Source organism: Muntiacus reevesi, chromosome 2 (assembly GCF_963930625.1).
Source record: "Muntiacus reevesi chromosome 2, mMunRee1.1, whole genome shotgun sequence".
Lineage (NCBI taxonomy): Eukaryota > Metazoa > Chordata > Mammalia > Artiodactyla > Cervidae > Muntiacus > Muntiacus reevesi.
Window position 1 is genome coordinate 97,655,100 of NC_089250.1, and position 26,082 is coordinate 97,681,181.

At 40.4% G+C, this 26,082-nt stretch overlaps 1 protein-coding gene and 1 pseudogene across 1 annotated transcript in view; one reads left to right on the top strand and one right to left on the bottom strand.

The window, feature by feature from the left end:
• LOC136159014 (histone-lysine N-methyltransferase SETMAR-like) overlaps nucleotides 1–18,882 on the bottom strand; it is a 30,158-nt pseudogene extending 11,276 nt beyond the window's left edge.
• The window catches only part of ARID5B (AT-rich interaction domain 5B), a 188,913-nt gene that overhangs the window by 52,072 nt on the left and 110,759 nt on the right, over nucleotides 1–26,082 (top strand). The gene's annotated exons all lie outside the window — the stretch shown is intronic.

Genomic DNA, 26,082 nt, shown 5'->3' on the forward strand with positions numbered 1-26,082 from the left:
AGGAGATTAAGCCTTTGTTTTGTATAATGCATTAATCTTTTAACAAACAATATATTTGGGTTGGTCAGAAAGTTCATTCAGGCTTTTCCACAAGAGGTTACGGAATAACCTGAACAAGCTTTTTTGGCCCACCCAAAACTTAAAGAAAAATGTAATGCACCCTCTTGGCCCCTCCCTCTCTTAAGTTCCCTCATTTCTGGGTCCTTTCCTTTGAATAGGTTTGTGTAAGTGAAAAAAAACAACAGTGGAAAGGCCCTAGGCCTCTCAGCTCCTTGACTGGTTTATCTCTTCTTTCAGATTCTAAAAAGTAAAGCATCCATCATTCTAGCCCTGGACTTTGTTTCCCTGCCTCCTTATTTGTTACCTGGCAGTCTGCAGAGATGTGGAAAGGGTACCGAGCCTCGTTTGCCTCCTGGCTTCACTCACGGCCGCAGGAACGATGGCCTGTCACCAGGACAGGATGGCTGGACTGTGCCCAGAGCCACAGCCTGGTGATGTTCTGGCAGCGAACTGGTTGAAGATCCAGCCCAACAGCTGAGGTACAAACCAGTGTCACTGCTTGGCAGGACTGGCCTGGCGGAGCAGCATATGTTTGAGTAAGAAGCAAGACAATTCACTGTCAAGTCCATTAGCCCCCCAGAAAATTCCAAGGGAAATGATGCATGCCCCATTCTAGTGGATGCTGAGCATTGCTTGCTGCATCTTAGTTGCAGCCTTGGTTTCTGTACCCGTATCCCAAGTTCATGAGACTCTGATCATCCTTAACTGTGGCTTTTCTTGAGCTCCTTCTGTGTGTGTTTATTGTATTTGTGTCTAGTATGTGCAAGACCTGACCTGTGCAGTCTACACACCTACACTGGTGTCATTAGTAACCGTCGGTTGACCGAGTTTATACACAGGGACACATGTGCCTGGGGTGAAAAACATGGCCAGGCTCTGCCCAGAGTATCTTTATGTTTGCACATTTCTGTGGTCCTCAGTTCCCTTTGTAGATTTGCACCTTTCTTGATTTTGAAGTCTGAATTGAATAACAGTGCAACTTACAGGATAATTAGAGCGAACAGTGGAAATTAGCACATTAGCAACTCTGCAGGACCGATGCAGGCACCAGGCAAAGTGGACACGCACCTCAGGGCTGCAGGAGAAACCAGTCTCCCTGGACTGGCCAGGAGTGAGCTCTGCAGTGACTGGGGAGTGGGAAGGGGTAGGTCTCCTAAGGAAAGATCCAGGGATGTAGGGGAGGTGTCAGGGAGCACGGAAGAGAGGGGCTGGGGGCAGTGGCTGTTTACTGATTTGCATGAAAGTCTTTAGTATTTTGATCTGGTGAGGCTGCCCTGGTGTGTACCAGCGGAAGGGCAACCCCCATCCCCACCCCCTCATAAGCCCCAGTGTCAGGGTGTTAACACGGGGGCAAAAAACCTCTAGATTTTGTTTGTAGCTTACTGAAAGCCCACTCTACAATGCTTAACTGAATAGTGCTCTTCAAAATGCACCGACTAAAAATAGTTTCATCTGCAGTGTGAACATAGTTTCATATTTATACTAGCATCTGGCCTAAGGAATTGAATACTCCATTCTTTAAATAGCTTCACTCCAGCTCTTGAATACTCTGAAGAAGAAAATCTCCTTCAAACACCTTGTTTACATAGGCATGTTTAAATGCAAACAAGCTCTGTTTTTAAAATGCAGTAGAATATTAATTTGGGAGTTAATAGGGCTTTGGGATAGTCTTTTTGTGTGTTTGTATGTGGGGAGGGGAGGCAAGAGGAGGAGAAGTTGAATAGAGAATGAGTTTAAAATATGTCCATTTAGTAAAAGATTTCTGAGACATCTACAGTTTAACTTTTTCTATTTTCCTAAATTTGATTCATGAACACATGAATAGTATGTGTGAATCTTAACGTAACATCATATGTGAAGCCAGTTAGAATGAAATTCTTGGGGAAAAAAGTTTATGCTGCTCCTAATGCCCAAGAATAATAGAAATATAAGCCTAGATATACTTTAACTTTTTCTACCAGTAAATGCTTTGGGGCCGGAAATCACTTGCCAGCAGGCAATGAATGTACTTTTGTTAGTCTTAAGGGGATACTAATGGTTAGTCCCCATGAAGAAAAATGTGAAAATAACACACTAAAAGGTAAACATTACGAATGGATGGCTAATGATTAGCTGTTATAGTCCAAAGGGGCAGGATATTTTTTTTTTATAGTTTTATGACCCTTGCCCAGCCTTTATTGAAAGAACATTGTACATTCAGAGTTATATATTTCAAACTTACACCTCCTTTGAACATCCTAGCAAATATTCTCCACACTTATTTATATGCGGTAGGGGGAGGAGGATTTTAAATGTATACTGGTTTTAACATTATATTAAAGAAGAGGAACACAATTGTTTTTTTTTAAAAAATCTAGTTTAAGGACCCACAGAGTGGGATATAATAATAAATGTCCACCCTATCCCCACCCCACTCAGCCTGAAAATTAACTAAGGGCTGTACCATTGTTTTATCAAGTCAGCGAGTTAGCATTTAGTATATTATTGCTACAGTAAAGGCAAGATACATCCTTCTCAAATGTGAAAAGCTTTTGTGAGCATAATCCAGTTCAGAAAAGTAAAATTGTTAACGGGTTGCATTTTTTTCCTTATTTAAAACAAAAATGGCTTTTTTGAGTCCCCCGGGGCTCTAGTTTTACAACTTAGATTAACTGCTTTAGTAAATAAAAGAATGTCGTAGAACATTGCCCACTAAAATGTTAACATGTGGGTATGTTTGAGGAGTAGTAACATAAAGGCAACTTTTCAGTCATTGATGTTGAAATTAGATTTGAGGCCATGGGTTGTTCTTCACGGTCTAGGAAAGTAAATGCTTTGGCTGAATGAAAACTATGTAGATTCTCTGGGAAACACTGAAATGTCATAATTTAAACACCACTTTCATTTTTCACCAGTGGGACTTTTCTAGATAAAAATCTAATCTAATTCTAAATCATTCTTTTAAAATGTTTTTTCCCATTACAAGTGTAATATGTTTTTTATTGCAGAAAGTAAAAATATGCAAAAAGAAAAAATAAAAATGATTCTTAGTCCCACTACCCAGAGGCTACCTCTGTTAACAGTTTAATTCCAATTTACTGTATTTTCTTGATTCTAAGAGCCACTGGTTGTAAAGATGCATCATTGATTTCACAACAGCTTTTGGGGAACAAGAAACAATTTCATTCCACATTTAGACATAATTTTTAGATACATACTGATTTCAGAAAATTACAGAGTGGTGAAGGGGGCCAGGAAATGCATTTTAGAATTGATTTTTAAAGGCCCAGCTCTGGCCATCCTTTCTCATGAAGCTGTATTACTCTCTGGGTTCCCAACTCACTGGGACTCCGGCCGTAGTCCAAGACTCTTAGTGTAGTAAGGAACCTCAGTTATTCAGTTTAATTCCATTTTACATCCATCACTGTAATCCTTCCACTGTTCCCCCACTGATATTGGGTTTACTTACTTTATACAGCCCTGGATTTTTTTTCTTACATGCTCTGAATTTTAGGAAGATTTTGTTTTTATACTGGACTGAATACTCTTGTCTCTGCTACATTTACCCATTGGGACCAGTTCCCCTAAGAAACCCCATGAGACACAGGGCATAGACTCTTCTCCCACGTAAAAGTCCTTTTGATACGTTAAAAGCAGTTATCATGTTACTTTCAAGAGCTCCTGAAGTCTTCCTGGTTCTTCTGACATCTTCTAACTTCTAGGTTAATTACCCCTGGTGCTTTCAATCTAGAGTATTCTTATGCTCCTGTTGGTGAGTTTCGGTTAATCACTGCTCATTTAAAAATACTGTCCACAGACTATCTAAGTTGTTTAACCAATGTGGCGTGTTTAATAAGAGCATTGCATTCTTTATCCTGGACCTATATTTCCATGAATTCTGTGTATGTTCTATTGTTTCTCCCAAGAAGTACTTTCTTTTGAGTCTTATGGAAATTATAGTTAGCTAAGAAAACTGAGTCTTTTTTTAACATGAAATGTTAAGAGGGACCACCACCATCCTGTTCTTGTACAATCGTTTTTTCTTTTTTAGAACCAAGTGTAAGACTACATTTTTTCTTTATTATATTTAGCATTATTTACTTTCAGCCAATTTTCAGCCTTTTAAGAGCTTTTTACTCTTGACTCTCATACATTTGGAGCATATCTCCCAAATGTCCCATCTGCAAGTGTAAGAAATCTTCTGTATCTTTACTCAAGTAGTGATTAAAACAACACCCATCAAATAAACACAAACCATTATTACTGGTTGAATATGATGCTATTCCTACTTGCATTTCTTTTTAAGGTATATTTTCCTAACTTGACTCCAAGGGTCTTGTAGGGAAAAGCAGGTCTTAAATGGTCAATATTTGTATTGTCTAGAGCTCGTAGTTCAGAGTAAATTTTTGATGGATTCATTGTATATTTGTGAATCATGTTTGTATTTCAGCCACCACCACAATTCTTGGTACATGAGCCAAGGACAAATTAAACACACAGTGGACCTAGGTGGAGATGGTTCAGACCATGTCATATATCCTAACTCAAAATAAGTCCTTTTCTTTCATTCATTTGTTTTCTTGTAGAATGATAAACAGCTGGTTTATGGAGAAATACTCATCTTTCAGCTAGATGATTTATACTGTGTAGACAAACTGCCCAGCTATTTAACTGTTTTTCCTATTTCTAGTAGATGTTTTGCTCGAATATAGGCACAACCTCCAGAAAGATACCTTTCTGGCCTGTGAATGTTAATGTCTCTATTAATGTGTGTGCTATTTATAATTGAAAAATGATACTGGCATTTTCTTTTGACAAAGTGTTGAAAATATAGCTCAAAGTAATTAAGTGGAGCTACCCAGGCCCATGAAGTAATTCATGTAACCTTCTGGTTTGGATATGCTTGTTGTATTCGTGTAGATAATAATCTGTTTGTACATTCTTATATTTGTTTATTCTTTCATTGGTTTATCCAGTAAACACTTAAGAGCCTATTATGCTCAAGTTCCATTAGACTTTAGCTTTTAGAAAGATTCTTGACAATATTAATTTTCTTATTGCATGGAAGTATTGGGGACGAACGATCTCATGAAAATTACCTAGGTAAGAATTTTGTAGGTGTATGAATATACCCAATGTAATGTCTAATAATAAAAATAAATTTAACCTGGTGAACCAGTATACACATATACAGAAATATCTATATTACATATATGTATGTGTATATGTATAGATAGATTTGAACCAGTGACTCCACCAAACCTGACTTTACTGTGAATGATGAATTCTAGCATTTTCTTTTTTACTATATTCTATTTAATTTTATAAAATTCTGTTGCAACCCACCTAAGAGGTTTTGTAATCCTACTAATGGGCTGCAAACCTCAATTTAAAAAACACTGACCTAGAAGTAATCATTTTGCATGAGATCTTCTTTCTGGTTAAGCACACTATTTCCAAACTTAACTAAGTGTTTATGGATCTGAATGTGGCCAACTGTTACTTAGGTTCTCCCAACCCTATAACAGTTCCTACAGAACTTGTATTTCTTTTCCAAAGTCCAAAAGTGAATCTTTCTAAAGTATCCTGTTTCTAAGGCATCATTACTAGTACAGTTCTATGCTCTTTTTGGTAATCTAATGTAAAGTATTGTCATAAGTAATTAAGCTGCCCATGTCCAAAATAAAAAGAAAATCTCAGTGTAGTCCATTTATAACACAATGCCCTTGATTTTTCAGAAACTGAGGACAGTGTTGTCGTTCTTCCCATATACAGGGCTTTTACTGAATCCATCTTTTAAGCATTGTCTGAATTGGTGTGTTCTCCTCAGTGGAGAAAGAGCAATAATTTCCTGCCTTTTCGCCTTGGACCTTAGAGAAACTGCTTTCAGCATCCCAAAGACAAAGAAAAGGTTCTATTTATAGGCTTCATGTGGTTTCTAAAGTTTTAACCGAAGTGAATAGAACAATAATAAATTGCTTTCACATTTCTGCCCATAGAATTGTTTATTTAGCATTTTCTGTAAAACAAGAGACCTTCCATCCACATGAAAAGACTGTATTTTGATTGCCTGGGAGATTTGAAATGATTTCTAATCTTGCCACAACTGTCTTCTGCTATATAAATGAAATGTTTCATTTTCAAAGAGACTGTCAGGATATTCTGAAGACAGTTCCTTCCCTGCTCTGCACCCACCTCCCCACCCCCAAAATAAAGTGCTTTGCTTTGTATTTTCCAAGAGAACAATGGCATTATTTCTTATGTTGGTAGATATGATTTTCAGCAAGTCCTAAAATGCTTATTTTATAGCAGTTTCTTTGTTTCATGAAGTTGCTCAGAGGATTCACTTCTTTGATTCACTAACTCCCAAGTATTGCCAGTTTTATGGGAAGGTCAAACAGGACAGGGGCCCTTTGGAAATGGAGTAAGAATTGAACCTAAAATATTGCATGCGTGCAAACTATTATCTGTTTTGGGGATGGAGTTGGGCAGTCAGGCCAGTGAATATCTATGACAGAACTCCCTTCCTTTGTTGAAATAGATGGGCCTTTTCTTGATAGTTGGACAAACCGTATCAAGGGAACTGCCATTTGGGGAAGGTGTTAAGGAGAACAAGTTGAGTTTATCAGTCACGCCTTCCTTGACCCTGGGCTTAGCATTTTCAAATTATTTACATTCTGCTACACCCTGCTTTGTTTGAATTCTAGACCTACCTTGAGTGTGAAAAAGGCTCTAAGCGTCTGTCTGCAATACGGGTTAGATTCCTGGGTGGGGAAGACCCCCTGGAGAAGGAAATAGCAACCCACTCCAGTACCCTTGCCAGGAAAATCCCATGGACGGAGAAGCCTGGTAGGCTACAGTCCACAGGGTTGCAGAGTCATACATAACTGAACGACTTCACTTTCACTTGACCCAGCCAGTTTTCACTCAAGAATCATCATGTTCTTTTGTCTCACAGTCAGAATAAACTAGTGTTTTCACCATTCAATTTAGTAGGTGCTTTAATTTTGTTTAGAAATAGTCTCAGGATCCTTTTGGATTTTTTTCCCTCGCCCTGAAGTTCTTAATTTCCATGCTAAGTTCTTAGAGTCTCTTTTTTTAACTGACACATCCAATAAGGAGATTTTATTTTTTAATAATTATGCCTAAAGAACTGGAAAAAGTCAAACTACAAGCATATATCATGGCTTGCAATACCAGAAAAGTGACTAACATCCAAGCAGAGAAAAATAGCTAGCCAGTCCACTAATTATGTTAATAGGATCACGTCTGCAAGATGCACTTAATATATTCTGCTTTGATTACCCATATTGAAATACTTGAAACCCTGACTTGTAATGTGAAATTCAAAATACTTATAAATGCCAATAGCTTTTATTTACTTAGAGTCAACAACTGATGAAAAAGCTCTTACTTAAATAAATTGAGAACAAGGATGCAAACAGACATTATTCATTCTTTTTATCATTTTTCCTCCCTGCTGTGGACATTAGCCTTTGGCATCTGGTCTTTAACCATAATCTATGGCTAGATGTAGGCAGGACACTGTAGTGAATTCAAATTGGGTAACGCTGGAGAATTCCAGTTAAGGTTGACTGAAATCTAAAACACACTGTAATATAGACAAAGGAATTGTTATTATAGATTAAATGTATGTCGAAGATATAGAAGGATTATTATGTCTGTTTCAGATGTAATTTCATGCCTGAGAATTTACATTGAAGGAAAAATGGTCTGGATCCCATTAGCAAAAGGCCCTGTTTTGCTGTCAGTTTAATTAAATGGAAACTGCTGGCAAGAGTGCTGAGGAGGTTGATAGAAGCAATACTATTTTGTATGTTGGAACAGGAAACTGTTAGGTCTTCCAGTTTGAAAAGGATACGAAAATGAAACCTGTGATTCATTTTTGTTTACAAACTCCCTCCTAGTTTACAATGACCTTAGTGATAAATTAACTATAATAAGTTATACATAGTGTACAGGACAATGGCTTGATCCCAAGATACGAAATGCTAATCTCTGAGAAGAAAGTAGAACTTATTTTAATGTGCCTTTTCCCCTAAACAATGCCTTCTTCAACAAAAGTAATTGTTTCCTTTGGTTATTTTTCTGTAAGTAGATTGAGAAGGGGGAGGGGTGTTCTGTTTGCTTTTAAAATGTGTGTGTGTGTGTGTGTGTGTATGTGTGTGTGTGTGTGTGTGTGTGTGTGTAGCAAAAGAAAGAAGAAAAGGGAGAGAGAGTTAAAGAGAGACCCTGAAACAGTGATTTATCTGTTAAGTGTGTTTGGCATCCTGCCTTTTGGCTGGAATTTTTGAGAGAAACATATTTGGTTTACTTTAATGGGCAAAAGCTCTGAACCTCATTTGTAGGGGAAAAAAAGAGCATGTTTTCTTTTCCCTTTTTCAGTTCAGTTTATTACATCTTGACATTCTGTCTTATAATTGAATAGTAATTCTGAATTTAGGGCTGGAGAAGGAAGAAATTTAAGTGGGTCTCTTCCTCCGCTTCTCCGTCCTCCCCTTCGTGCTCCTCTGTTTCAGCGGAAAGGACTAGCTGATCCCAAAGTTTCATCTCCTTTTACAGCCACCCTTCGAACTGGCAGCAAAAAATGATTAATTTTGCTGAGACTGTGTGGCTGTCTTTGTACCTTGGACCATGCTGAGGGTTGTTGATATGTTTGTGTCCATTCTAATAGCTTGAGGTCGGCATGTGTTATTAGAAGGATATTTTCAATCTCATTTAAAAAAATAGATAGCCAGTGAAAGTATAGTCTGTGCAACACTTTCATCGTGGATGCCTGACGTTATGCCTTTGGCAAAACCCAAGGGTGTACAACAGAGTGTGAAGCCTAATGTAAACTATGGATATGATGAGTCATAATGTATCAATATTGCTTCACCAGTTGCTATAAATGTACCACATTAATGCAAGATTTAAGTGTTTTGCATGAAGATACCAGCAGGAAAATAATTTCTAAAAAGATGCATAAGTGGTATGAATACCACAATCCATTTTCCCCTTAGTTTGGTACAGCTTTTTCTTTTTAATCACTATTGTCAACTAAATATATTTATTGATTGTCAGTCCCTTACTAGGTATGTTGGAAGAGATTTGTTAGTTACAAAAATGTAAAAGTTGGGTATATTATTTCAAAAAGGTCTGATCAGATGTTTGGACTATCCAACATTAAAGAATTTATATGGGGTCATTTTCTTTTTCTATGTCCACTTTTTTTCTTCATCTCTTTTAGTGGTGCCTATTTTCTTATAATAAAAGCAAACATTTATCATGATGGGATGATACAAGGAAATAGAAAAAATTCTACTTGCCCATAATACCACCATGCTGAAATAACTGGTGTTGATATTTATTGTCTATCATCCCAGTCTTTTTTCTCTGCCTATTATACATAAGTATTTTAAATGATTTGTAGTATGTCTTCCATATTATAATACTTTTTAACTTAATATGCCCTTTATACAAAACATATTCACCTGCAGTATCATTTTTGGTAATGCACTCCACTGTATTCCATTATACAGAAGTGCCATAATTTATCTGGTTATTCTCCTGCTGTTGGACTTTGGAGATTTTTTTTTCCACTTTTGACTATTGTAAACATTTTTCTCAGGAATGGTCTTGAAAATGTAGCATTGTCTGTATTCTTGATTATTTCCTTAGAATAAATTCCTAGGAGTGGAACTTATGAGGTCAAAGATCAGAGCAGAATTCTAAGGCTTTTGCTAACTATTGGTTAAACAGCAAAAAAAAAAAAAAGTAAAGAACAAATATAGATGGTAAAGAAAAGTAGAATTAGGATATCGTATATATTGAAAATCCTTCAGTTCTTGGCATCGCTGTAGCCAATGTAAAGCAAAAAATATGTTACTAAGTTTCAAGAGAAATTGGGCAAATTTAGATATAGCCAATTTGGGTAGACTTGTGCTTTGTGTGTAGAGCACATTTCTATACCCAGAAATCTCTCTCCAGCTCTCCCACTGTGATTAGGAAATACACTCTGAGAGCTCCTGACTGGCTCCACCTACTGGAACTTCCCACAATGCCCCTTTGAGGCCCCGCATCCGATTTGTACCAAGAATTCCAGTGGAAGAGACACACCCCCTGCCTTCTAGAATGGTTTTAGGTCTATGCTATGTGTGTGTCTCTGCTCTCACAGGAAAATGCAGGGGACTGGCATGGGAGAACTAGCCAGTGATAGGTTGGGACTCCTGTGAAAGGGTTAACCCAAGAGACTTGCAGCCAATGAGCATTTATCCTGATGATGTCACAGTGGTGAGATCAGAGGCTCCAGGGAGTTTATTTTGAAATTACTCAGAACTGGAAACATTCATTCCACTCTTAGTGGGTTTTTTTTTGAGTGTCAAAAACAAGGATAAATTGAAGTTTTAATAAAATAGGGCTATGTGTCTCGCTCCAGGTTCCTGAAGATCATTATTTTGAGTACAGTGAAATTAACACACACACACACACACACACACACACACAGATGCTGATGTAAAAAGGGGGAGGGGGGAAGCTTTTAATCTTTGTTACTGATTTTCTGTGTGTACAGTTTTATCTAAAGAATATGGTTTATCAGCCATTGTGGGGCTGAGCTTTAAGGCCAATAAAAAGCTTTGGTCCTTAGAAAATAAAATGAGATATTCAAGCAACTAGTTTATTTTAATTTCTTTTCTTTTCCATTTCATGACAGTATTTCAAATAATTAGGTTGATTTATGATTATAGATAGTTTAAAGACGTAATATGCTTTAACACTGCAGTGCTGGTTTATTGTATCTGGCCTTATCCAATTATAAAATTGAGTTTAGTCATGTAATGATTCTCCAACTAAAATATCAATCACAGTGAATGGACTGGTGCAGTGTGTATACTATGAGGCTATTTTGAGCTACTCTCTTCAAGGCATCCTCACATCTGAATATGCTTACTTGGCTTTAGTCTTTAACATGTAAGAACACATGAAACTTTGGCTAAATTTAGCCTCTCGAGTCTAATGCACATGCTTGGTGACAGCAAAAGGGGAGGTTTTGACGACGAGCAGGATATGATAGACTAGAGTAATTATTTCCGCAAGAAAATGAGCATCCTACATTATTTGTACAAATAACACAAAGTGATTATTTGGCTGTGCTGTTGTAATGAAACAATAAAGATCATATTTAATTTAAAACAGTATCCCCCAGGGTCTTCTTTTTTATTCAGAGCATTTTTGGCTACTAAAACAAACATGATTTGCTGCTATGGTTAACAACAGCAATTTTAGAGGAGAGAGAGAGAAAAAGAGAGAGAGAGAGATTGGCAGATCTCTTTCTATCTTTCCATTAACTGTAGCATTCCAGAAATCATGATAAAGGCATGTGGGACAGGAATGTTGAAATAAGTCGCTTATTGAAATAAGTTGCTTATTTCACTATTCTTTCCATATTGTTCACATAACCATTTATTTACAATAATTTGAGTAATCTCAGAGTTCCTCCTAAAGGCTTTTTTTGGCCAGGATAAAAAGTGCAGCTTTAAGATATTTCTCCTAAAATAAATTTGAGACGGTCTCATTTATAGTCAGCAGTGCCTTGATTACTTGCAGACACACTGGAAATTTACATGCGCTTTTCTCCTTTATAAAACACTGATCTGTTCATATCATTAGTTCCCTCATGACTAGTGCTTGGCTGCTTGCCAAGCGGTCTAAATCTGTAGTTGTAAATCGTGAGTTGAAATAGCAGAAAGTGGATTTGTAACTTAAAAAGTGTAAACAGTTTGGAAAATGAAGTAATTTTGGAGTATGATTGATTGCCTTGTGATTGTACTTTAAATTAGCCTGGGGTCTCAGGGGCAGATCTGTACTCTAACTGCTTATTATACATTTTCAGTTTTCGAAGGAATAATAGCATTGTTGGTAGGCTTTTAAACAATGTATGCATCTCCTGGAGTGACCTTTTAGGAAATGAATAGTTTTATTGTGTGTCCATTACTTTGCCTGAAACAACATTTTTGAGTTATTAATTTGACTTGTTCTATAAATAAAGAATTCAAAATGCAAAGCAGCTGTGCAGCCCAGAGCGTAGTATATCATGCTCGGGCTCCAGAACCGCTGTTTGAGATTGCTAATCCACAGAACAAATGGTTTCTTGGATGATAAATTAATAATTTTTCTGGAGCCTATGGTTACCAAAGATTAGCCCTTTGATATTATAGAAGCCAAAAATGATTACTAAGGAAGACAGTCGATGAGTTGGCCTTCTGGGGCATTAAAAGTAGAAGCCTGCTTTTGTTGAGGGATCTCAATGCATTTAAAGGCATAGGTAGAAAAGTAGGGATAGCCCAGTGGGGCTTTCTGGGCAAAGGAGAGCAGCTGTGATGGAACAGAAGGATCTGGAGTCAGAAAACTAAGCTTAGGTGTCTTTTTCCAAGTACCAGATGCACCAGCTGAGTCATCCTACCCAAGTCATCGAGTCTCCAGAACTCTTTTTTCCTCACCAATAGAATGGGTATAAGAATTCCAACCACAGAAAATTATGGTGTTTGAATGAGACTGGACATGAAAGACTTTTCTGTAAAGGTGAAGTACCCAGGATCGTTATCACCATCATCATGATTATTGCTACTACTGTTGCTATTGTTATTAATATATTGGCTTTGCTCATTTTTTCCTGCCTGTTTATATTGTGAGTGGCTCATTGATGTATGTTTTGAGCAACAGTCTCCTTCACTTTTTGCTTGCCTAAGGGAGGGGTCTAGGAATAGTCTTTTTGTGCATTGATACTGGAATTCTAGTTTTTGTGTGTGGAAACAATTTCCCCAAGAAAGCCCTTTCTTTTTTTTTTAGTCTTCTTCCTTGTCTAATTCAACATGTCTTGGGGGTCACATTTTACTCCTATGTTTGGAGATGAAGAATCTTGGTTCCGTAAGCATTTATTAGAACTTTTACTGCATGTCAGGCAGAGCCTGTGTTGAGCATCAGCGGTGAAAGTATAGTTTTTGCCCTTGCAAGTGTCTGAACCTCAGGCAGCAGTTTCCAATAGAACTTTCTGTGATAATGGACCTTTCCCATGTCTGTGCCTTCCACTCAGGACTCACGGGCCATCTGTGGCTTTGACCACCTGACTATGGCTAGTGTGACTGAGAAACTGATGAAAAAATTTTCTTAATTTGATTTAACTTTAATTCATTCAACTTTAAATAGGCACCTGTGGCTAGCAGCTACTGTATTGGACAGTCCAGCTCCAGAGTAAAGATTTGCCAGTCCACTGCTAGCTTGGGGGTAAACCTAAATATTTTGTAAGTGAATGAAGACTAAGTTACCCACATTGATCTTCTCTTGAGTGAGGCACAATTTCAGAGCTCAAAAAAACCCCGGTTATTTGGATGATGCCCGTGGCCAAAATGGACGAGTCGCTTTTCAGTGTATATGTTGTTGAAACAGGGAGTTGGTACATATTGATGAGCAAAATGAATAAAATACTCAGGACCCAACCTCTGGTGAGCCCGCTCATGGTGTCAGTGCTGACCAGGGATGACTGGCGGGAGGAAGCCCCAGCCAAGCCAGCAGGAGGGCGGAGGCGATGTGGGGGCCTCAATACCCCATCGTTTTAAATGCAGGATTTATGAGGACTTCCCTGGCAGTCCTGTGGTTGGGACTCCATGCTTCCACTGTAGGGAGCACGGCTTCTATCTCTGGTTGGGGAACGAGGATCCCACATGGCCTGCGGTGCAGCCAGAAACTTAAAAACTTTAAAAAATAAGTGTGGGATTTATGAATGTTGAACTACAGAGTAAAGCACCCCCTGCCCCACTGAGAAAATGTAGCGCTTCCCATTTTCTCTTTGAGTCATCCGGAATCCATTCATATCCATGGGGCAGAGAAGTCCAGCAGTACTGGGTGTGAACTCGCAGACCAAGGGGAGAGGCGGTGTGCAGCCGGAGCGCTCCCGGCCTGCGCTCGGGGCTGGGGGCTGTGTGCTGCAGCCCGGCCTCTGCAGACCGTGCGGGTTCCCCAAAGTCCATTCTCGGTTCCTATATTAGTGAGTTTCCTCTGGGAGATGAAGCAGCTTTTGGCATTGTGGAACAGTATTTAAATACTTGTGGTGAGAAATCTAATATTAGAATGGGAACACAGAGCCTTTAGACATCATGGAATCCAATCTCCTTATTTTATTTTTATTTGTGAAATTCAGTGTTCCTGGTTGAGCAATGAGGATCTGACTAAGGATTTCTCGGAGTCGACGGGAGGGATGACAGAGGGGCTTGTTTCCACTCCTCACTCCAAATACCATCCAATGTCATCTGTCACACCTGACTCCTCTCTTCACCCGTCGCGTCACCTGGTCACCAACTAATAGAAGCTCTCCTCTCCACCCTTTTCCCACACAGAGCCCTTTTTCTCGTGTAGCAGCCCTCAGCAAACCAGGGGCTAGGTCTTCATCCAGGCCTGGCTTATCCAGGACCAACGGCTGGCACAGTGCCTAGGGCCCCTGATACTTTTGGGGGCGCCACAAGAATGTTTACATTCAAGATCAGAGAAAAAATGCAATGACATTTTTGGTTGAAGGAAATGTTTTAATATATAATATTTAAACATTCACCTTTATACCAATGCAAGTTTTAGTACTTTCCTGTGGAGGAAGGGACCATGGCAAGTGCCTTTGCTGCTCTGCCCTGACCTGGAGCCACCTTCCTTGGAAGGCAGCGTCCCCATCGTCTTACAAAGGAGAAGCGAAGCCCAGGGAAGGGCAGGGATTTGTCCCGAATTCCCAGAGCCAGTGCGTGATGCGCTGCCCCCCCTGTGAAGGCCGTTTTCTCTTAGGCCATCAGGGAGATTTCTTCTTAAAACAATTTATTCCAGGGCTGGTTTTTCCTAACCGTAATGTAATTGTACTTTAATCAATAAAAAATTTCCTGTGGAACAACTGGGAGGGGCAGGGAGAAGAGAAACCCAGCAAATGTGAATTGTTGTTTATTTGTCTCTCTTAAACAATGTTTCACGTTAAACCAGCTGCAAATGAAATGAATTGCGTTATAACCATCTTGGAAAAATAGCAGCTGATCTCATAAATTCATCGAACTTCCTGGTTCCAAAGGCCTCTCTTAAAATAATAGTAAGTGTCTCCTGCTCAGTAAATACCTGCCTCCACTTAGTGGGCAGTGAAGGAATTATAATTGCAAAACCAGAATGGCCTCCTCCTCCTCTGAGATGGCAGGTTCTGTGCTGCCCCTGAACAGGGATGGGAAGGAATGTGGCTGCCCAGGACAGGGACTCCTGTCTTATAGGATGCCCTCCGCCTTACAGGATGCCCGTATCCCAGATGTCATCACTCGGTGAATAGGCCGCTCCTCTGGGCATCTCTGCTGCCCAGGGTGAGCTCAAGGCTCCATGCTGAGCGCTACTTCAGTGGCAAGTCCCTTTGTGTCACAGGCTTATCTGGGGGTAGACTTCTCTCAGAAGTCCTAAGCAGTGCTTATGTCCAGGGTCTATGGAATCAGGCAGACCTGGGTTCCAGAGTGACCTTGACCAAGCTGCCTAATCTCTCTAAGCCTCAATTTCCTCATCCATAAAATGGAAGCGGTAAATATCCCTTCCAGGGTTGCTGCAGTGATTACATACACATTAAAGGCTTAGCACTCATCTGTCAATAGTGTGTGTTCAGTACCAAGTAGCTGGACTCCAGGAGGACAGTGTTAGATCACTGAACATTCTGACGGCAGGCCCAAAGATTCTTATTAATATTTGTATTTTTCTTTAGTTTGGCATCAAGCATTGCGATGACAGCAGTGTTAATAAACATCAGGAAACATCCTTGGCATTTTGCAAATCGAACTATATCTTACCTGTCCAGGTGGGTGAGATCTTCTCAGAAAATGATTCCAAGTCAGTGGCACTTGAATGTTGTCAGATATGAAGCAAGTTTGCCACCAGATTTACCATCTCCTCAAAGTCTAGGCTGAATATTCTTCAATGCAGGTATCTTAACACCTGTCTGTTACATTCTCTGGGGCGTAAGGGGATGCATTAAGCAGAAAAGAAACACCTGACTTGGGTGTTACTAAACTCCATTATCTTCTGTCAGCCATCCACGTCAGAGGAGATGACTTCGGTCCCCGCCAACCTGAGTTTCTGGAAAATCTCACTAACTGTCTTAAGAGAGGCTTGTTTGAAACAAATGGCATTTCAAAATGTTTCCTGTCTTTGCAGGTTTAGAAATCTTATTTAAATCAGTGTAATGAGACACTTGGAACAAAATGTAATCATTCTCACTTCTGCATGTGTTGGAAGAAGCAGTACCACAGCTAGGGAGTTGGGGTTAGATGGAGCTGGGTCCCTTCACACTGGCATTTTGCTGTGTGCTCAGGCTTGTCTCAGTGTGCTGTGTAGGGACAATCTACTGGGGTCTGTATTAAGTAAATTGAACTCTGCAAGAATTGAGAGAGCCATCACTTCACTGTGATGTTTGGAAGAGTTGGACACCTTCGATGGAGTGGCATCCTTGGACCAGCTCGCTGTCCTTGTGACCTGAGACCAGCTGTTTTCCAGAAGGCTTTATTGAATGGAAGTGAAAAGTTCCCTTAAAGTGTGAGGGTTCGTGAGGTCAAGTTTGAGGTCAAGGGAGTCTTCACATTACCTTTTACAAGAAGCATATATTTATATATTCATTCTGAAATTTAAAATTTTTTCTAAATACCATGTGAGCAAAGATAAAAAGAATCATCTCATTTCTTCTGACTGAAGAAACCTGGTCTCTTCATGGTTATATGTGAAGGAATGACTCGTTGAGGAGCGCTTACAGAAGAGCATCTTAACCCAAGATACCACAGGGTGGGAAGATACACTGGAAGAATCTCTTCCACTGACCTGTGCATGAAGACACTTGTCCAAGCTCTGAAGTCCTGCTCTCTTAGAGAAAGATGAGACGAGATGCAGCCTCCTGGTTATGTGGTGGGCTTGGAAGCCCATTGTTTGGGTTCTTCTTGTGCATGGAAGGATGAGACTTTTATCTCTAGATTTCAAAACTTGAGCAAACTTATAATACAAAATACCCCAAGGTGGTAAATTATGTTGCTTGTTAATCTAGAAATAGGCTACCTAAACAGAAAGAACAGGGATGCCTTTAAAGAATCTGATTGATTTGAAGGCTGGGGAAAGACTGATGAATCTCAGCGCTTCTTAGATGGCTTTCAAGTACTGAGGCTTTTTCAGACGCAGCTCACATGTGCCTTTGACTCAGTCCTTAGAACAGCTGGTGTCAGAGGTCCTCTAAGCTTCAAGGTTTGTCACTGGAGCAAGGAAAGGGTGTTTGGGGTGTCCCACTGGACTTGAAGCAAGGACCTGAAAGCTTAACAGTCAATAAAAAGTGTTGGTGGAAGATGGATGCTAATTTTCAGCAAGACCCGAGCTCTGTTTTCCTCATGCAACCCCCTTCCCTTCCTCCTCCCATTGAAAATTGAAGAATTGCAGTGGCTTTGTCTTGGGCTTCCCTCATAGCTCAGTGGGTAAAGTCTCCTGCATTGTAGGAGACTTGGGTCCGATTCCTGGGTTGGGAAGATCCCCTGGAGAAGGAAATAGCAACCCATTCCAGTATTCTTGCTTAGAGAATCCCATGGACAGAGGAGCCTGGCAGGCTGCAGTCCAGGGGTCCACAAGAGTCAGACTGAGTTACTTTCACTGTCTTACGGTAGGAGAGAGAGAGGTGGTTTTAAGTCAAAGAAGGAGACCAACATGGAATTTTTATCTTATGTAATATTTGCTGGTATTTAAGTATGCTTTGGTGGCATCTTGGCTGGTGTTCAGAGACTGTTTAAATCATCTTGGTTTTGAAGAATTGCTAAACGGAGCTGTTAAATTGTGCTTTGTGAATGGCATTTAGCTACGTATTGGTTCTGCCTTGGCCTCATGAACGATAACACCTGTTATCTGAATGGTCTCTGTCCATGTCCCAGCTGAGGAAAAACTCAAATTGAGTTTGCATTTCAGTTGAGGCAGAATATACTAATAATACCCTTCCTGATTAAAAGTGATCTTGACTATTTATGTGGACAGAGTATGCTAGACTTACCCTGATGAAGGTGGCAAGCCAAGCGCCAGAAATAAAAATGAAAAAGGAAGCATTTAAGTTGTAGGCAACCTAGCCGATGTATCTGGTTTTTTCCTTTGTAAACCTGATCAGAATCCAAATTGTATTTTTTTAAACGCCTCCTTTTGTTGAAACTATTTTACCCACCACCACTCTCCTTTTGAGTCTGTAATGGCAGGCAGACCTGGGCTCAAATCCATTCTTACAGCCTCCTGAGCAGAGCCCCCACCACTGCTGCAAGTCACTTCATGTTTTTTACGCATCAGTCTCCTCATCTGGAAAATGGGGATAGTAATAATTGCTGTAGGGTTGTCTAGAGGAGGAGAAAGATGTGTTTATGACCACCACATAGAAAGAGCTCAGGAAGGGATGGTGTTTTTATCTGCTTTAGAGAGTGTCCATTTATCCTTCAAACCTCATCTCAAGCTTTCTTTTTAGAAAGCTATTCTTTTCATTTCTAATAAAAAATTGTTTTAATGTGCATTTATTTATTTGGCTTATGGGATCTAGTTCACTGACCAGGGATTGAACTCAGTCCCCCTACGTTGGGAGTGCAGAGTCTTAGCTACTAGACCAGCAGGAAAGTCCCCAGAAGCCCTTCTAGATGCTCCTTTGGTACCAACAACACGCCTCCTCTGCCATGGCTCGTCAGGGCACTTACTGGTATGTTCGTTCACATGCCTGGCACCCAGAAGACCAGGCTGCGCATCCTCGAGGGCAGGGCCACCAGGTCTTCGATCTTTGTCCTCCTCCATGGTCTCCCCCTAATCCACAGCGAGTGGCGTCTGATCAGCCACTGGATGGATGGCCATTTTGATGTTGAATGCTATCTTTTCCAGGTTGCGGAGGGTGCAGTTGTGTGAGCTATGTGTGTGATGAGGGTGGGATGGGTTGTGGGTCTTGGTCTTGGGATCCAAACAGGGGAGGAGAATTTAGTGAGAGAATTATAGAGAGAAATAGTGCTGTTGGATTCACTGAGCCTAAATAGTTTTTCTGCTGAGGGGTTAAAAGTGGAGAAGTGCGCCAATGAAGGGTGTTTTATACAACAGCAGTCTCTTTCCAAGATTATCTTCCAAATAAGGCAAAATCAGGCTTCCTTGGGGGATTGTTTTGAGCCTGGAGACATGAGACTGAAAAGACTACTTGAATAGTACAACCTGACATGAGAAGTGTGCTTCTCATTTGTTCAGAAAATCACAAGGATTTTCAAGCTTGTCAGCCCACTGGACAGTCTCAGAGCTTCTCTCAGATTCTCATGAATCTGCTGTAACCCCTCTTAGAGATTGTGGCCCAAGCAGAAGGCAGGTGGAGTGTGATGGGGACAAAGTGACCCTTAATGCTTGGTGACCTATCCCTGCTGTTAGGTGGGCGACCTTGGGCGAGTTATTTGCCTCATTGTGTTTCTGTTCTCTTGTATAAGACAGGGATATCCATGTGGACTTCCAGGGGGGTTCTGGGAGGATTAAGTGAATCTAAGCATGTGAAGGGGTGTTACAAATTCTGGAGTGTTATACAAATGAGTGACTACACTATGCATGATAAACTGTTTGTAATTACATAGCATTAAGCAGGCTGTGTGTGCAAGAGGGGAATGAAGGGGGCTTGAGGGATTGCCATGATCAACATTTGGGTGCATACTCCTACCCTGTCCCCAAAATTTGATCAGAGAAACACTAGCCTGTTGAGAGGAGCCATAAATGACCACAAAAAAGGAGGGGGGGAGTGGTGTTGGGAGTAAAGGAAGCAGGTGAGAGAGGATTTCATGGTAAAATAAATTCAGCAGAGGGAGTTTAATTCCTCCTGTTGGCTAAAATGCCCCTTAGTTTATCAAATGCCCTGAGGAGACTGTCTATGGAACTGTGTTAAATTCAATGCTTTTCATACTATCGTACCCCTTTTTTAATAAAACTTTTGATAATGTGCTACCTTTTCTCCCCACAAGCTAGTGTTCTTTGGAATATTTGAGGGGATGATTTGCAACTTCCCTGATAGCTCAGTTGGTAAAGAATCCGCCTGCAATGCAGGAGACCCTGGTTCGATTTCCTGGGTCAGGAAGATCCGCTGGAGAAGGGATAGTCTACCCACTTTAGTATTCTTGAGCTTCCCTTGTAGTTCAGCTGGTAAAGAATCCGCCTGCAGTGTGGGAGACCTGGGTTTGATCCTTGGGTTGGGACGATCCCCCGAGAAGGGAAAGGCTACCCACTCCAGTATTCTTGTCTGGAGAATTCCATGGACTGTATAGTCCATGGGGTCACAAAGAGTTGGACATGACTGAGCAACTTTCACTAGTAATAGTGATTATCTATAGAGTGCACACTAGAGTCAATATTTTAAAATATATATTTATTTATATATTTGGCTGCATTGGGTCTTAGTTGTGGCATGCAAACTCTTAGTTGTGGTATGTGGGATCTATAATAGTTCCCTGATCAGGGATCAAACCTGGGCCTCTAGCATTGCAATCACTGTGTCTTCACCACTGAACCACTGAAGCTAGGGAAGTACCTAGCTTCAATACTTTTTAATCTTTCAACTCATCTATCCTCTTGGGAAACACTATTGTTATGCCCATTTTCCAAATTAGGAAACCAAGCCTCTGAGAGATCATCATTTCTCATTTCCTAGATCATATCTTTAGTAGTTGGTAAACATCTTGCCCTGCTTCTCTGTCTTTCTACCATCTACCCTGTTGAATTCTATAAGTGATTGAACTTATGGGGTTCATAGTTTCTAAACTTTCCGAGCAATTGATCTTTCTGCCCACTGCTATTCCCGTACCCATGAGTAGATGAGCTGTTGAAGCCAGTCTTATAGAATATGTGTTTTTGAAATATGTAGCCTTTAAAGGGTTTAACTTGTGTTACCAAGTGTGTGTATGTGTGTACTCAGTTACTCAGTAGTGTCACACTCTTTGCAACCCCATGGGTTATGGCTTGCCAGGCTTCTCTGTCCTTGCAAGAATACTGCATTGGGTAGCCATTCCCCTGAGGGATCTTCCCCACCCAGGGATCAAACAGGTGTCTCTTGCATCTCCTGCATTGGTAGGTGGATTCTTTTAGCAATGTGCTGCCTGGGAAGTCGGTGTTATCAAGAGAAGTGGGTAATTCCCATGGTAAACATTACCAATCCCTGTGACCTTCCGACAGGGAGCTCTCCCCTCCTCTTCAGCTTAATAGTTCTGTATTTCTACACCTGACTTCAGGACTTTCCAGATGCACTGTAGTTGCTTCAAATTGATTTTCTGTTTCATATTTCCATCCTGCCCCAACACCTGAGTGTCTTCATGTTTTTCAATAGGGGTGTGACAACCACAGGAGTAGCTGTTACAAAGCCCAAATACAGAGACACAGCTCAGGCGTCCTTGTTCAGCATGGCAGGAGGGGGCCCCAGGAATTTTTATTTTAACACACCCCTCAGTGATTCTAATGCAGTCACTCACAGGACACATGTCCTTTCTTGGGTTTCATTTAACCCCTGAGAGTGGGGACATCCTGTGTGTGCTAAATTGCTTCAGTCATGACCTAAAGCTAAATTGCTTTGTGACCCCATAGACTCTAGCCCACCAGGCTCTTCTGTCCATGGGATTCTCCAGGCAAGGATACTGGAGTTGGGTAGCCTTTCTCTTCTGTATGGGAACATCCTACACTTGCCAATTGAGAACCATGGAGGAATCTCTCTCCAGGTTAAGGCAAAAACAGATTTCCTCTGAGGATTCAGTTGGAGAGATGTTAATTGAGAAGATTTATAGAGATGTGGTTAGAGCAAAGAGAACCAAGAGGGACAGTTGAGGTACCCAGGGGTTATACAGAGGAAGCAAGAGGGGTTTTGGTGGAAGCAGGAATCACAAGGGACCTGCCATGGTGCAGGACTGAAGCCACAGCCAGAACTGTGGTGCTGAAGTGGAGGGCAGCAGGGGAGAAATAGCCCAGCTTCTCACTTTTTCTCCACCTGATCTCCTGCTGTGTCTTCCATCTGCTCAACTAAGCAAAAGCCAGGGTGTGAGGAGACCTGTGATACAACCTTCAGGGGGTCACACAGCAAGACAGAGGGACTAGGAGATGAATCTGGGAGCAGGGTATAAGGAGGGGACACCAAATGATGAGTAACCAGAAAACACTCATTTGAAACATCAATTGAAATGAACATGAATTGGAAGCCTACCGTGTGCTTCACTTATCTGTGATGTTAGGACATGGTAGAATGGGCAGAACTTCTACCCACTTCCTGACCTCCAAAGATCCCATGGACTAGAAAGAGGAGCCCAATATGAACAAATAAGATCAGTGTAGTGTCAGAGCAACTGTATCTTAGGAACTAAGGTGATGTCAGTGATCCAAGATAACAAGTTTCTGGAAACAGTCATTCATTATCCAGAGCAGAGGTTCGCAGAGACAAAGAATAAGTATTTCAGACCGACAGGCCGTAAGGCCTCTTCTGCTACACAGATCCACCGCTATGGCATGAGAGCAGCTGGACGCAGTGCAGCAGTGAATAGGCCTGACTGTGTTGCAGTAAAACTTTATTTACAAAAACTGGCTTCAGGCTGGATTTGGAAGTCCGTACTCTAGCATAAACCATATCACAGAAACATCTAAGAGGTGCCCAGAACAGAGATCGGTAGGACCAGTAAACTCATGTATGAAACCACAGAATTATCACTGGAATTAATTTATTAGTCACCAGCAATTTGTTTATTGTGTCTTTTATGAGAAAAGGGAAGTAGGTTTGGATATTCGAACCTAGGGAAAGGAAGACATTTGCAGTGAAAATGATTTTCAGTGGATGACAAGTATTACGGGAAATGTGAATAAACCAGACTCGTCTCCTGAAGTCTTACATTGGCATGCTCATTACTAACCCTTTACAAAAGGAAGTAAAACAGAGCACATCCACATCAGTGCCTTTCAATGATGTTTGCCCTCCGTGTGCTGTTGAGAGCACGTAAGAAGGTGCCAGAGTTTTTATATGACTGCATTGCTGTGAGATTGAATAGCAGTTTCAGTTTCCATTAGGTTTTAGAAGTATTTCTTTCTTTCAGATGTTAAACTAATTTTTGTACTGTGCACACTAGGGAAAAAAAAGATAAAAAATATACCCATTCTGAACAATCAGTGTTCTCCTGATATTCTGACAGGACACAACAGAGTCTGTGGACGTGGCACTGGGGAACTTGCAGCTCGTCAGCAGGAGAATAGATAGAACCCAGAGCAGAGGGCTCTCGCGGGGTTTTATAGTTGAAGCTTTAATGTTTTTTAACTTTGGTTTGCTTTTTATCATTCACCGAAAACTAGGGGTGGCAAGTGAGGATCTCTATTAAAATAATGACACAGAGTTGCTTGCTATCTCTGGGCTTCATTGGGGTTTTGGTTATCAGAACAATGAAATAACAGGCACAGGAATGGCTTTTTCTCCTGTTTTGTTCTCTTCTCCCAGTTGGGTCTCTGATCCTTTTTTCTTGAGATGGTGGGATCCTAGAGTGCGGGACTGAAAGGCACTGTGGGGATTGTGCCAAATACCCAGAATAGGCCAGTGGTCCCAGCTGCCTTTTTAGGCCCACCATGTCTGACATGGTGGTCTTCAGGTTTCCTTCCCGGCGGACTCTCTAAAGCTCTGCCAACCAGTATGATAGCTATGAGCTCCATGTGGCTCCAAAGCCCTGAAATGTGGCTTGTCCTAACTGAGATGCTGCAAATGTAAAATACAGATTTTTAAAACTTCATTTGAAAAAATGATGTAAAATATCTCATTAGTAATTCTTTGCATTGCTCATGTTGAAATACTGTTTTTGATGTATTGAGTTAGATAAACTAATTTTTAAAATGTACCCTAAAAAAAACTTGAATTTACACCGTGACATAAGACAAAGTGTTCTCACTATGTGATATATATATATGTGTATATATATATATATATATATCAAGTTGTTATGTTGTATAGCCTAAATTGTTATATGTCAATTATATCATTAAAAGAGGGAGACAAAATGTTCATTGAATTATTACTTTTAATAGTAAAAGACTAGTGCTAAAACAGATAAAAATAGATTATCAAAATTAATTTTACCTGCTTCATTACTTTTTCATGTTTAATTACATATTTGGCTCACAATGATTCTATTGAATAGTGATGCTCTAAAAGAGCTTTCAAAAGTCATATATATGTCTTTTCTCAATTTTGAGTAGACATTTAACATTTTTTATCATAAATTTAAGTGAATTTTTTTGTTAACAGGCAAAGAAAGTGTTAAACGTGATAGGGGATGGAATAAGATGGTGATTGACTATGATTAGAATAAATCTTTTATATCATTTGATAAAATCTTAAATATTAAAATCTATGTTTATTAAAATACAACAGTTCTGATATAAATCATGCAAGTTCTTATCCTTAGGTTTTTATCTAGATTATTTTTTAAAATCTGGTAGCCTTGCAGAACATTCCAGCTACATTTTAAAGGGATCAGCATCATTAACCTTTATTGCTCTGCCTTTTTTGAATTCAGAACATCTTAATGCAGGCCAAAGTACTCTATTTCTACTGCCAAGCTTCTCCTTTAATGGAAATATGTGAAAAGGGGGGAAAGATCAAAGCCTATGGCTTACTGTCCCTTAATATATCAATAAAGTAGACTTCTCCAAAACCAGTATTTTGATTGGTCTCTTCAGTGATCATAAGATGGCATAGTAGATGGAAAAGGAGGTTGGCTGTGTTGAGCGCAGGCTCGCTGTTGGGAAATGAATGGGGTAGGGAGTGAAACGTATCTTGAACATGTGTCCCATGCCTGTGTAGACCCTCCTAGGAAAGCCTTCCTGGACCCTCTGGGTCCAGGGGTCCGCCAATTTGAAGACCTCTGATTTAAGACGAGCCAGTGGTAGGAGAAAGGCATTTTGCCCACCTCATTAAGCCACTCCAGAAAGCCCATGATGATTTACAAGGAAACAGTGCAATCCAGGTGTCTCTTGTCACCTGAGGATGTGAGCTCCTAGAGGTCAGTGCGGCTGTGTGGAGATGGCTCAGCTCTTTGAGGGTGGTCCACACACCCCTGAGTGGTGAAGTTATTTCTTAAAAAGTCAGAGAATGAGATGACCACCTAAACTCAGGCCCCATCATCTAAAAGGGCAGTGGTGCAGCACTGTTGGGAGGATAACTTTCTCTAGGTTCTTTCAGCCTTTGGGGAAGAGCTGCTGGTCCAGAACCTAGAATTAACAAATGACATTTGACAGCTCTTACTCGTTGACAGGATGTTCAGATGTTAACTGCAATGCTCTCTATAGACAGTTGGCATTTGTCAATGGCCCTTCAAAGATCTAGGGGGGATAACAAGAAATTAGGACACGGACGGTGCCCTCCAGGGGTTGATAGCTTAGTTACTGGTTGGAGAGACACCTCTTTTCCTTTCAAGAAACAGTGAAGAGTGCATCCAGGTAGAAAATATAACCCTTGCCAGGTAGTCCTCCTTTTCAAAAAAAATTGCATAAAATGTATGCATATAACGTTTACCGCTATAACCATTTTTAAATGTAAAATTCAGTGACACTAAGTGCATTCCTAGTGTTGTACAACCTTACCACCATCTATTTCCAGCTTTTTCATCATCTTAAACAGAAACTCTGTACCCACTAAGCAGTAACTCCCCATCCCCTGCCTCTGGCCCTAGCCCCAGCCCCTGGAAACCTCTCTTCTACTCTGTCAGATTTGGCTTATTCTGGATAACTTCATATAAAATGGAATCATACATTATCTGGCCTTTGTCTGCCTTATTTTACTTAGCATAATGTTTTCAAAGTTCATTCATTGTTGTTGCATGTATCAGAACTTCATTCCTTTTTATGGCTAAATAATACTCCCTTGTATGCATAACCACACTGTTTATTTATCTGTTGTTGGACACTTGAGTTTCTACTTTTTGGCTCTCAGGATTAATGCTGTTGCTAATGTTGATGTACAGGTGTCTG